This window comes from Rattus norvegicus, chromosome 4 (assembly GCF_036323735.1).
Source record: "Rattus norvegicus strain BN/NHsdMcwi chromosome 4, GRCr8, whole genome shotgun sequence".
NCBI lineage: Eukaryota > Metazoa > Chordata > Mammalia > Rodentia > Muridae > Rattus > Rattus norvegicus.
Window position 1 is genome coordinate 141691764 of NC_086022.1, and position 14309 is coordinate 141706072.

Here is a 14309-nt window from a genome sequence, read left to right on the forward strand (position 1 = left end):
TCTCCCTTCTCTGGTGATTAATATCTCTGTAGGTATGTGTGTGTGTGTGTATATATACATATATATATATCACCTATATTGTTATAAGACTTGAATTACTATAAAGCAATCTAAACAATTATTATCCATTGAGATAGTGCTCTTTCACTAATCCCTACTTTGTTCTTACACATTTAATTTTAAGAGTGAGATCAAGGCCTAAATTTAATTTTTCATCTATGTATATTTAAATTCTCCCTTCTATGGAGATTAATATCTCTGTGGGAATATGTGTACCCTTTCTCTTTATACAACTTGAATTAATATTTTTTCCTATGTACTTAACTTCAATTAAAATCCCTTCTATATTTCTGTATTAGCCTATTTCCAGGCTACCAATGTCATATGCCAGGATAAGCAATCCCAGAAACCCCATGGAGCCCATGGTCAAAGAAACTGTTGTTTGCAAAGAGCAGACTTTTTAATTTTCTTTTAAATCTATTCCTCCATATCTATATTTTACTTAGACAAGATTCGTGGTTTGCCTTCTCCTCAGCAGGAGCTATTTGCTGGTTGCCTTCTCCCAGCAGCAGTTGTTAGCATTTGCAGCTTAAGCTCTTGGGTAACCATTAGTCTCCACCCATGTTGGTGGGTCAGCAGGGTGTAGCTCATTCTTAAGCCACAAACCCCAGAATTGTGCAAGCACCAATTAGCACACCCTTTGCTCTAGTTCCAAACAGAAACACTTGGGGAGAAACCACATGGTTCAGGCAAAACCTGCAGCTCTGCAAAGATACCAATTCTCCCCATCTCCTAATCTCTTATCATGGTGCATGTTTTCCCTTTGAGAATCTCCAATTAATTTTTAATAGTGAGTTTGAACCTAGAGGTTAGATGGAATGGTAGTGTGATTACTCTGCTCTTTACTTCCTGTGGGTGTGCATGAGCGCTTCTCACTACCATCTCCATGCTGTGGATTCTCAAATGAAAGACACATTCCTCCAGCTTACCCACCATAGCAATTTTAAAATCTTCTTCCTTTCTTTTCCTGGGAAATCTAAAGTCCCTCCTCTGCCACCCTGCTCAGCCATTAGCCAGCAACTTTATTTACCAATTAGAGCCTACTGGGGGCAGGAACCTGCAGCATCTTTCATTCAGACATGCAAATTCCCTTGTAATTTGGGAAACCAATTAACATAAGAAATAAACCAAATGCAAAACAATCTAGTGTTAGAATCTATTTTACAGAAATTTAGATTGCCTTTCTCTACTCAAAGGATAAACAGGCTGAGAAAGAAATTAGGGAAATGACTCCCTTCACAATAGTCACAAATAATATAAAATACCTCAATGTGACTCTAACCAAGTAAGTGAAAGATTTGTATGACAAGATCTTCAAGTCTTTGAAGAAAGAAATTGAAAAAGGTCTCAGAAGATGGAGAGATCTCCCATGCTCATGGATTGGTAGGATTAATGTTGCAAAAATGGCCATTCTGCCAAAAGCAATCTATAAAGTCATTGCACTCCCCATCAAAATTCCAATCCAATTCTTCATAGAGTTAGAAAGAGCAATTTTCAAATTCATTTGAAATAACAAAAAACCCAGGTTAGTGAAAACTATCCTCAACAATAAAAGAACTTCTGGGGGGAATCACTATCTCTGACCTCAAGCTGTATTACAAAGCAATAATGATAAAAACTGTGTCGTGTTAGTACAGAGACAGGCAGCTCGGTCAGTGGAATTGAATTAAAGACCCAGAAATGAACTCACACACTTATGGTTACTTGATCTTTGACAAAGAAGCAAAAACCATCTAGTGGAAAAAAGATAGCATTTTCAACAAATGGTGCTGGTTCAACTGGAGGTCAGCATGTACAAGAATGCAAATCAATCCACTCTTACCTCCCTGTACATAGCTCAAATCCAAGTGGATCAAGGATCTCCACATAAAACCAGATACACTCAAACTAATAGAAGAAAATATGGGGAAGAGCCTCAAACACATGTGCACTGGAGAAAATTTCCTGAGCAGAACACCAATGGTTTATGATCTAAGACAAGAATCGGCAAATGGGACTTCATAAAATTGCAAAGGTTCTATAAGGCAAACGACACTGTCCATAGGACAAAACTTCAATCAAAGGATTGGGAAACGATCTTTGCCAATCCTCCACCTGATAGAGAGCTAATATCCAATATATACAAAGAACTCAAGAAGTTAGACTCCAGAAAATCATATAACCCTATTCAAAAATGGGGTACAGAGCTAAACAAAGAATTCTCAGCTGAGGAATATCGAATGCTAAGAAGTTCCTAAAGAAATGTTCAACATCCTTATTCATCAGGGAAATGCAAATCAAAACAACCCTGAGATTCCACCTCACACCAGTCAGAATGGTTAAGATAAAAATGTGACAACAGATGCTGGAGAGGTTGTAGAGAAAGAAAAACACTCCTCCATTGTTGGTGGGATTGCACGCTGGTACAACCACTCTGCAAATCAGTCTGGAGGTTCCTCAGAAAAGTGAACATAGTACTACCTGAGGACCCAGTTATACTACTCCTGGGCATATACCCAAATGATCCTCCAACATATAACAAGGACACATGCTCCACTATGTTCATAGCAGCCTTATTTGTAATAGCCTGAAGCTGGAAAGACCCAGATGTTCCTCAACAGAGGAATAGACATAGAAAACATGGTATATTTACACGATGGAGTACTACTCAGCTATTAAAAACAATGCCATCATGAAATTCATAGACAAATTGGTGATTCTAGAAAATATCATCCTGAGTGAGGTAGCCCAATCACAAACAATAACAGCAACAACAACAACAATAACAACACAACAACAACAAAAACCCCACACATGGTGTACATTCACTGATAAGTGGATATTAGTCCAAAAGCACGAATTACCCAAGATGCAATCCACAGACTACATGAAACTCATGAAGAAGTATGACCAAAGCTTCAGTTCTTCTTAAAAGGGGGAACAGAAATATGCATAGTAAGAAACACGGAGACAAAATTTGGAGCAGAGACTGAAGGAATGGCTATTCAGAGCCTCCCCACTTAGGGATCCAGCCCATAAACTTACAGCCACCAAACCCAGACAATATTGCTGATGTCACGAAGTGCATGCTGACAGGAACCTGATATAGCTATCTCCTGAGATGCTCTGCTAGAGCATGACAAATACAGACACGAATGCTAGCAGCCAACCATTCAATTGAGAACAATGTCCCCATTGGAGGGGTTGGGGGGTTTGTAACCCCATAAGAACAACAATACCAACCAACCAGAGCTCCCAGAGACTAAACCACCACACAGAGTTCACATGGACAGACCCATGGCTCCAGCTGCATATGTAGTAGGGGACGACCTTGTTGGGCGCCAATGGGAGACACACACACACACACGTGCGTGCACACACACACACACACACACACACACACATACACACACACCCACTACCACCACCACCACCACACAATTAAATTACATGCAAGTTATAATATGGCTGTGATATATGACTTTCCAGATTTATCTCAAATGTTCTTTCAATTTCTGTAATTGGCTTACATGAATTATAGTCCATGTTTGTCTTCTCCATGTGACTATAATATGATTTCTGAATAAAAGAGCAAGTGGAAGCCTGGGCATGTTCTAAGAAACCCATTCTCTGGCATAACTTCTAAAGACCTATAAAACTTGCATTTATAGGGTTATCATTTAACATAATCTGTTTTCTTCTTTTGATACTTGCAACTGGCCAACTGTCAATTGCTCAGAGTGTCCAGCTTTATAGTTAGTTAAACTATAACATCAAAGAGTTCACACATTATCATCTAGTAGGTCTTCATTTGCTTGCTGCAGAGCTGTGAAAATCAATGTCAGAAATATAACTCTGTTTTGGTTTGTCTCTATCCATCAAAAGATTTGGTCATGTTGAAAATATTACTGTGCTTTGATTGGAAGCCAGACTCATTGAAGATGGCTATAAAAAACTGAAACACAGCTGCTGTTTCCACAAACATGAATATCTCAGATATCACTCTGAATGGTTATTCCTTTCCCCATCTCCAGAGGCAGCATCATGCTAAACAAGGATCTCTTTCAAGCAATATACAGACTAGTAACACTGATAAATATGCATCCAGATAACTAATATGATGGTTTATAAAACTCAGCATCTTAGCTTTATAACAACAGTCTGTTGCATTCTTAAATGCCCCAAAATAGAAGTTGCCAATTTACCTGTGATGGCTTTATCTGGGGCAATTGTTTTATCCCATGCCCTTACTCTGAAATAACTCAAGTGTAATGTATAGATCTGGGACCATTTCTGAACTATAAATAATACCCAAAGACATAGAAATGGGAGTGAGCACTTTTATAAAATTTTGATAATGTGATGTCTCTTGAGTAGACTATATTCAGTCTTGTACTTTTATTACTAATTTATTGACATTAAAATGAATTATGGATATATTATGTACTATTCATCAGTTCTGGAAAACCCTAAAATCTAAGCCAATTATTACATTAGCCCTCATCACAATACAGAACAACTTGCAGTAATCACGAGCATCTGTCTCTCAAACTGTGAAAGCGAGGGCACTGGATGCTCCCTAGTACCTTCTGGGAGGTGCTCTTATATCCTGATTTCAATCTGAGAAATAAATACAACAACCACTTGTGTCTCCTGGAAATCAATTTCATCATTTTTTTTACTTTAAAAAAAAGGCTTATATGCTTTTATTTTACATGTATGGTGTTTTGCTTACATGTATGTGTACCATGAGGATGCAGTACCCATTAATGCCAGAAGAGGGCATCTAGACCCCTTGGAATTGGATGATTGTGACCTGTGAAGTGGGTGCTGGGAAGTGAACCACCAAACAACCACTCCAGCTCTTTATTATCTTCTCTCCTACTAAATTCAACATATTTAATTGCTCAAGTTTTAGAATTTCATTTGATTTCATTCTATCTAAAAGCCCTACTGATACATTACCTACCAGTGATAATAATATGTACATACTTTACAGGGGTATAGTTGGGTGCATTTTGGGATCTGGATACAGTTGTGTAACTTGTATAATCAAGAACAATGGAAGTTGGAATAATTCTATAAAGTGCCTTGCAGTACCTAGTTTTATGCTGTTTTGAGGACTTATTGCACAGTCCTTCCCAGGTTGCCATAGCAACTCTAAACTTTAACCAACCCCCATTCAGGACAAGGTGGCGGCTGCAGAGAAGGGGGACTTACTTCTGCTCCTGAATATGAAGAACATGAATTTTCATGAACAAACAAAAAATTGACTTACTTGTATGAATACCTACAATGTTCTTTATTTAAATTTTAGTAATATATTACACACACACACACACTCACTCACACACACACACACACACACACACACACACATACACAAACACACACACGATGATATAATTGCATTCCTTTGACTGGTAAAGAAGAGCAGCAATGTAAACTTGCCTCCGCATAGTTCTCAATGCATTACCTTGTCACCAGCAGCATCAGTGTTAGCCAGGAACTTCACAGATATGGGGATCCTTAGTCTTCACCTTAACCTGCAGCATAAGACCCTGTAGAAGTAGTTTTTGTAACTAACCAGCTCTCTTTAGATTCAGATGCATATGGAGCTTGAAGATCATTCAGTTAGGAACTAGCACAGACAAACTCATAATAAAGACAGCCCACTTCACTGGGAGATTTAAGGAATAGTAAGAATGCAGTTGGCTGTTACCAAAACTACACAAATCAAACATATAGTATTGTTATCTGCAGTCTCCCTGCTTGGAAGTGGAAGACCAGAATTTACTTCTCTGGTGGAACTATAACTCCATACCCACTGATCATCCTTGTGCAGAACCTCATTCCCTCCTCTTATTTTTAGTCTCTGCAGGAGTGGTTGGAAGTGTTCTCACCACAAAGAAATGAGCATTATATGATATCAGCATAATGAACCTGATTTAAATGGGATACAATATATACATATATCAAAGCAACATATGGCATCCATTAATATGTACAATTACTATGTTTAATCAGAAAATAAAAATAGAAAATGTTTTTGCCATTCCAGATGAGTTCTGAGTCTATTTCCTATTCCTTTCTTCTCTTTTGTTTCCTGTACCCATGTGGCTGTGAAGACACAGTCATCCTGCAAGAAAAGCAGAGATATCTAATAGCAATGCTAAGACTTTTAAACGGTGGATGGCAGTGAGCAAAGTTCCTTTAAAAAAAAAAGAGCAAGTCCCTGATGCTGAACTTGGGGTATCTGTCTGGTTTCTCTATTTCCTGACTCACAAGACAAACATGTACAATTGAGTTTGAGATGAGCCCTGGTCAGGAGCCCTAAGAATTTCTCTGCATGCAACTCATTGAATGTCATCTACTTTCTCTCTCCATTCCTTCTTTTAATCTTTTATTATGAAATAGCTTCAAGGCAAGATTAAAAAATAGATTGATGGATTTGGAGGGCTTACCTGATGTCTAGATTTACCATAATAAAACTCCTTCACTATCATTACTTTAAACAAAATGTAACTGTGGTATTTACTTAAGATTATTCCCAACACTACAGGGCAGATAGCTGCTTACATTTCTCTTCAGAATGACCAAATTCTCCCATACATTGTAAAGAACTCTCAACTATGTTAATAAGCCCAGAAATTGAAATGTATGTAGGTCTTCACCTAAGTATTTACTTAGAAGTTCCTACTGTTCCTTGGTATATATACAAGCTGAATTTTTATCCCAGTATTCAATTAACAATATACGAAGTCAATTGCATAAGCAACTCCAGAAAAAATATACATAATACAATTGGGAAAAGTTGGTTTTTAAAGGAAAATTACATCTCTTAATGCTTTTTAATGGAAAAATTATTGATTGAAAGGTATCACCTTAAGATTCACCCTAGCCATCCACATGCAACCAACCAAGTTTTAGGTGTTCCTTTTGAGTTGTTAACTGGGAATATCATATTGTTCATTTGACTCATTTTTAAGCCTGTTAAAATTTCTAATGCCCCACCACAACCCAAACACACAAGCCAAATCAAACCAAAGCTGCGGTGTTAAATTGTCCTGCTACTGAGCAACATGGACTTGTTGAGACCTAAACTAGGGAGCTTATGCCTGAGACACGGGGGTGATGATTTTATGACTATATAGCTGAGGACAGAGTAGGCTTCCAGAAACAGCCACTGGAAGGTGTGCCTTAAGAGTTGTAGCAGAGGATGGCCTTGTTGGTCATCAATGGGAGGAGAAGCCCTTGTTCTTGCCAAGGCTCAATCCCCCAATATAGAGGAATGTCAGGGCAGGGAGGTGGGTGGATGGATTGTGGAATACCCTCACAGAAGAAGGGGGAGGAGGATGGAATAGGGGGTTTATGGATGGAAAACCAACCGGGAAAGGGGATAGCATTTGAAATGTAAATAAATTTAAAATATCCAATTAAAATGAAAGTGCCTTTTCTCTTATGTATATCCCATATACAGACACCAAACCCAGACACTATTACCGATGCCAAGAAGTGCTTACTGACAGAAGCCTGATATAGCTGTCTCCGGAGTGCCTCTGCAAGAGCCTGACAAATACAGAGGCAGATGCTCACAGCCAACCCCTGGACTGGACACCGGGACCCCAGTGGCGAAGTTAGAGAAATAACTGAAGGAGATGAAGGGGTTTGCAACCCATAGGAAGAACAACAATATCAAATAACCAGATCCCCCAAAGATCCCAGGGACCAAGCAAAGAGTACAGAGTGATCCATGGCTCCAGCCGCATATGTAGCAGAGGGTGGCCTTGTCGGGCATCAATGGGAGGAGAGGCCCTTGGTTCTGTGAAGGCTGAATGCCCAAGTGTTGGGGAATGCCAGAGGCGGGAGTGGATGGGAGAGGTGGGGGAGCACCCTTAAAGAAGCAGGGGATGGGGGATGAGATAGGCGGTCTCGGAAGGGGAAACTGGTAAAGTGGATAACATTTGAAATGTAAGTAAATAAAATATCCAGTAAAAAATAATAGGGGAAAAAAGAGTGCCTTTCTCATAGCCCTAAATGAAGAAAAGTTCGGTTGCAGCAAATATAAATGCATGATGCAAAATTAAATAGCATGAAAAACATGGATGCTGGTGAATCACAAGAACTAGAGCATTCATTTATTATTAATGTCCAGAAATATCACCCTTCCGTGGGAAATCTCAAATCCCTACTTATCTAGAAAGTAGGCTAATGTTTCTGAAATGTGCCTGGAAATCAATATTTTGGGTAACAGAATACTTAACCTAAATTTCTGTGACTCTTGAAAGTGACCAAATGACATGAAACTACTTTGTGTGTGATTTTAGTTCTGCACATGTGGATTGTTCCTTTATTTTTCCGTAAGTATTTGGTATTGAACTTATCAAAAGCACTCCCAAATAGTGAACTGGTTTGCACAAATGGAAACCTACAGATTTTTGGGGTTTTTTTTGGTGTGTGTGTGTGTGTGTGTGTGTGTGTGTGTGTGTGTGTGCCCATAGTGAAATTCTGTGCAGTAACTGAAAGATATTTAAAACACTGCAGGTTTCTAAATGCACCACTGAAATCTGCAAGGAGCCTAGAAGCCACGAGCAATGAATAAACCAGTGAAGTGTTGCAACAAACTTTGTTGATACTAAGATCACATTTTTAGGGCCAGGAAGATGACTTACTAGGAAAGGGAACTTGATGCAAAGTCTGAGGACCTGAGTTTAACCTTCAAGACGTACATGGTGGAAGGAGAGGTTTGACACATATAAGTTGTCCTCTTTTTGAATATGCCCCCCTCACATGCATGTGCTCATGTATCTGCACTAGATGTGATTAAACCATACTTCTACATCAATGGCAAATATCACAATCACAATTGTTTTATAGCAATCAAACAAGCAAACAACAACAAAAAAGTATCAACAAAAACAATAATGGGAGAAGCAGAGAGAAAGAAAGAAAGAAAGAAAGAAAGAAAGAAAGAAAGAAAGGAAGGAAGAAAGGAAGGAAGAAAGAAAAGAAGGAAGGAAGGAAGGAAGGAAGGAAGGAAGGAAGGAAGGAAGGAAGGGAGGAAGGAAGGAAGGAAGGAGGGAAGAAAGAAAGAGGACAAAACATTGGAATCTGGGTAGAATGAGGTACATTGAAATGCTAGCACTCCAAAATCTGAAGAAGAACGAAGATGATAAGTCTGTGCTTTGTAGAGAAACACTGTCTCATAAAACAACAGGAAAATCATTTAAGCAGGCAAGTACACAAGTAACATACCTAAACATATAAAATAAAAATGAAGAAACTTAAAAAAATGTGAAACCAATTCTTAACTGCCAGGTGATCCAAATGTCAGTGTTGAGCTCAGTTTGGTCTGGGGACTGAGGTTGGTCAACCCCTAGGACAAATGTATCATATTGAACTAATCTCCTACTGAGGAATATTTGAGTTGATTCTAACATTTGCTTTTACAAACCAGAGATCTTCAGTAGATAATTTCATGAACCTGATATTTATCACTTGTAAAACTATGGGAGACAAAATTCGCCAATACAAAATTCTTGGCTCTGGGGCAGGGCTTGATTTTATATTTGTAATAGATATACCAAAGTGTTCTGAAATTGGGGTTATTGTATTGCGCTAGACTTCCAGAGACAATATGACTGAGCCTACCCTCTATGCTGTCACCGGCAGCTTTTGATTAGCTTGGCTTTGCTCTAATAAATGAAAACAAAAATGGTCCAAGAGTAAAGATTTAAAGTTATTCCTCTCATGAATGGAGTTTGTGGGTTTTATATTATGTTTTTGTTTTGTTTTGTTTCTTTTAATTGATTCAAGATATTCTCTGCTGCAAATATGGGTTCATTCTTTTCTTTCTCCCTACTTTTTAATAGGTAGTGATTTTTGCATCAATTTCTAGAGGTCTTTAACCACAAGCAGACATAGGTTCAGGCCAACAAGAATGTAAAGGACAAAGAAACAGAATTTGTGAGTTTTAATTTTTGATACAACACTGAGAAGGTCATAAACATTGGACAGACACATAATAGTCATTAGTGTATACATGTCTGTGCTCACATGTGCATAGGTGAGCATACACAGGCTAGTTCATGAGAAAGGGGTAGTCAGAGGAAGATAACATGGGTCTTCTATTGTTCTCTGCCTTCCTATTTTGAATCAGGGTTTCTCATTGAACCTGCAGTAAAGCTCAGCACATTGGCTAGGCTGGCCATCATCAAAGTGAGGTCTCTGCATCTGTCTCTTACTCATCAGTTTTTCCATGTTCTTTCTTTAGTGCTTTATTTACATGTCAAGTCCCCATGCTTGCAAAGGCATCTCTAGGCCCACTGAGCTACTTCTCAGCCCCTTTCACAGTCTGTACACATAATTGAGTAACAGACCTTTTTCTATTTAATCCTTTCTATTTTGACTTCATGATGACTCTCAAAGTTTTAAAAATTATTTTTAACTCTGTAAATGTGTGTGGAAATATGTATATGAGTGCAGGTACCCAGGGAAGCAAGAGGGGTCAAGTCTTCCTGGAACTGTAGTTACAGGTAGTTAAGATCCACCTTGTATTAGTGCTAGGGACTGAAGTAGGATCCTTAAGGAGAGCAGTTGGTTCCATGGTAACGGGGGGCATCTTTCTAACCCGTGCTTATTTTCGATAGTCAATACAAAGTCTTTGTCTTTATGTCTCAGTGTTTGCCTTTGGAGGTTTAGCAGACTTTATCTACTCTACTCTGAGGCTATAATGTAGTTCTTCTACTTTCTTCCAGAAATTAAATAATTTTATTTTTATACTTAAATCTTAATGGGTTCAGGACTTTTCTTGGTATTGGGTATAAATGGCAGATGCAGTTCTTTCCCAGAATGGCACCCAGTTTTACCAGCTTTATTGCACAGCCCATCTGTCCTCTTTTTACTTTTCTACTCTCAGCGTGAAATGCTGCTTTGGCTTAATGTTAGCATATTTGAAAGTCACTGCTGATTACATATTGCAGTCTACTCACTAACTGCAGTTTTAGTAATATCTTATTTATAATTTTTCTATGTATATGACCATATTATCTGAGATACCTATAAAAGGGTTATTATTTTACTACCCTCATGTACTGAGGTAGTAAAAATATGATGTATATGATATAAATATATGATATATGATATAAATATATAATACAACATGATACAATATATTATATATATGTACATTGGGTATGCACAAGAGAAGTCATCTTACATGCATAGCAGGACAAGGATTGAGTGATTATAATGATTATATATATAATATATGTAATATATATGTAATAATATAAAATATTCTATGTCCTAGGACCCTATATGTGAATACCAGGCATCTACCAATAAGCTATATCCCTACTTTCGTTTTATTTATAATAGTCTAATTTCAAAATGGTTCACATAACCTAAAAAATTACCTGCTTTCAACATTTGTCAAGAATAGCATCTCTCTGTTGTTCAGCGTATGTTAACTAGTGGTGATGAGAAAGGCTCCCTTGTCCTTATCTTACTTGTAGTCAGAAATTTGGCTCACCTTGTTCTATTGTTTTATGTTGGCTTCCAGGTAGAGAAAAATTCTACTGTATCTAGAATGTATTTATCTATCACCATTTTTATTTTCTTATTATCCGTCTTAAGCATGACTGTGACCACTAGCTGTAACTAACACTGTATGGATCCATTTTCCTTGCTCTGTTTTGCCTTTTCTTCTCCAGAGCTTCCCATCCACTTTTTCCTGATAAATCAGGTGTCTCACTTCACATGATTTCTGTGGTGATCTTAGTTGCTCCTTGCTGCCTTTGGGACCTTTGACTCAGCACATCATATCTGACACAGTTCTTCTCTTTCAAAAGATTAACAGCCTCCACCCACCCCCCAGTTTTCACTCACCTTCTAGCAAGCGTGTGATGATATCTAGAAGTTAAAGGAGGAAATTGCTGTCTCGTGCTATCACTCTCAAACAATGGAAACAATCCTGCCTAAAACCTAAGCACTACCTGCTATTTGCACACATGCTGTTGGCAAATAGCAACTGAATACTGCACAGGCAACTTCCCACCATTATCTAAGTAAGAAGACTTTTCTGGTACCTACAGCATATCGCTAACCACACTCTTTAAATAATGAAAACTGGTATCTCCTTTGTCCCTAGGACAGACATTATAATGCGTGCTCAATAAACATTACCTCATCTCCAACACACCACCTGAGGTTGGCAGGATTTGTGTGCCATTATTCCTAGCAGGGAACCTCCACTTCTGCTAAGAGTCTGCTACCATCACTGAGGACCAGGAGTCTAGTGTGCTTGCCCCAGGTAGCACCACCCACTCCTGCTGTAAGCTCACCCCTGCCACCAAAGGACCTGGCAAACTCCCTGTGAGCTTCTGAGAATTAACACTGAGACTCTTCTGACTCTTTAGATGTTTGCTCCCAGGATTAGAAGCTTCATGTGGCTCAAGCTGAGACAATACCACTTCTATACCTCATTTAAAAAATTGACATTGAGTTACCCCCAAAGCTGAGCCCCAAGCACCATTCGGTAAGCCTTTAACCTGACAAGTAGAGTAGCATCAAACAGTGATCCAAATGCACACTGGACAAAGGTGAGCCCACAAAGCCATACCAAGAAATACAGCCTGCAATGTATTTATTTATAAAATACATCTACCTTTTGGGGTAATAGGGTTTAGGGCTTCCACATATATAATTCAGGGACCCCCGTCAGCTCATAATACAGAGTAATGCTGCCTTATCTACATAATTCCATTTTATGAATTTCAGTTATTCTGCCAGCTGCAATCTGAGAATTTGTATAGGGAAAAAACCCTCAAGAAATATATGACATGAGTTACATGCCATTCTGTGTAGCATAGCAAAATCTTGCAGTGCTCACAGCCTGGGATGTGAAGGATGTGAGCCATCCATTGCCTCGGGGTATCTCTGCTGAATGCACTACTCATCCGTTAGTGGACTATTAGCCAACCATCTTGGTTCTGTCTACTGCCACACGATCACAGTACTTGTGCCCACGTAACCCTTATCTTACCTAAAAATGGCCCCAAGAGTGGAGAAGCAGCACCTCAGGTATGACTGAGAGAAGCCATCTTACATCCTTACATTGGGACAAAAATGGAGTGATTATAGTACAAGAAACACACCCACAGCCATAAAAGAGAAAGAAAGGGAGAGGGAGCAGAAGAAAAAATATTTATATAACACCAAATACAGTATATTTTATAGTTCTATTATTGTTGTTAATCAAGTGTCATGTCTAACTTATAAATTAAGCTGGGTCTAAACTGTGTGCAAAAGTAGGGAAAGCAGGACACATAGGATTAGGTGTGTGCATGATTTCAGTTGTCCAATGTAGGCCTTGGATAAGTGTATGTGGGTACTATTCAAATACTTCACAATGCACATTCCCTCCCTCTCTATGTGTCTTACTGTGTTCCTTAAAGTAGCAACTAGAGATACACATTGCCCTGACAGCTTTCTCATTGTTATCTTTAACTAATCCTAGAGAATCATCATAATAGTCTTGTTATTACAACTATTTTGTGACTAAAGAAATTGACTCGAAAGATAGCAATTTAGCTTAATGGGTAAAATGTCTTGCTGACAACTGGTAACCTGGATTAAATTTCCGGGACCCACATATAAGATAACTGACTCCTTAGAGTTGTCTTTAACCTGTATACACACACACACACACACACACACACACACACACACACACACACAAAATAAGCAAGTAAATAAATAAATCAATCAATAAACAAACAAGTAAATACCACCATGACTAGAAACAACTTAAGAAAGAGTTGACTTTGACTCACAGTCCCAGAGTACAGAGTCCATAATAGCAGGGAAGCATGAGAGTAGTTATCTAGCTGATCTCTTTTTATTGGCACACAGGAAGTAAAGTAAACAGAAATAGAACAAGCCTACTATAAATACACAAATTCTATCTCCATTGATGCTCTTCCTCCCGCAAGGCTGCACCTCCTAATGATTCCATAACTGATCTGAACCCCACTCCTAACAGGGAACTAAATGTTCAAATGTCACAAGCATATGAGGGACATTTCTTATTTGAATAACCACAGATACCCACCCCTGAATGCAGACAGCATCAACCTATGACCTATGTGTATAGAATTAATCAGAAGGAGAAAACAAGCTGACCATCAGCCTTATCCTTTCTGTTCTCTGACTGTAGATGGTGCAACCAGCTACCAACTTGAATGGCCTCCATAGAAAACTATATCATA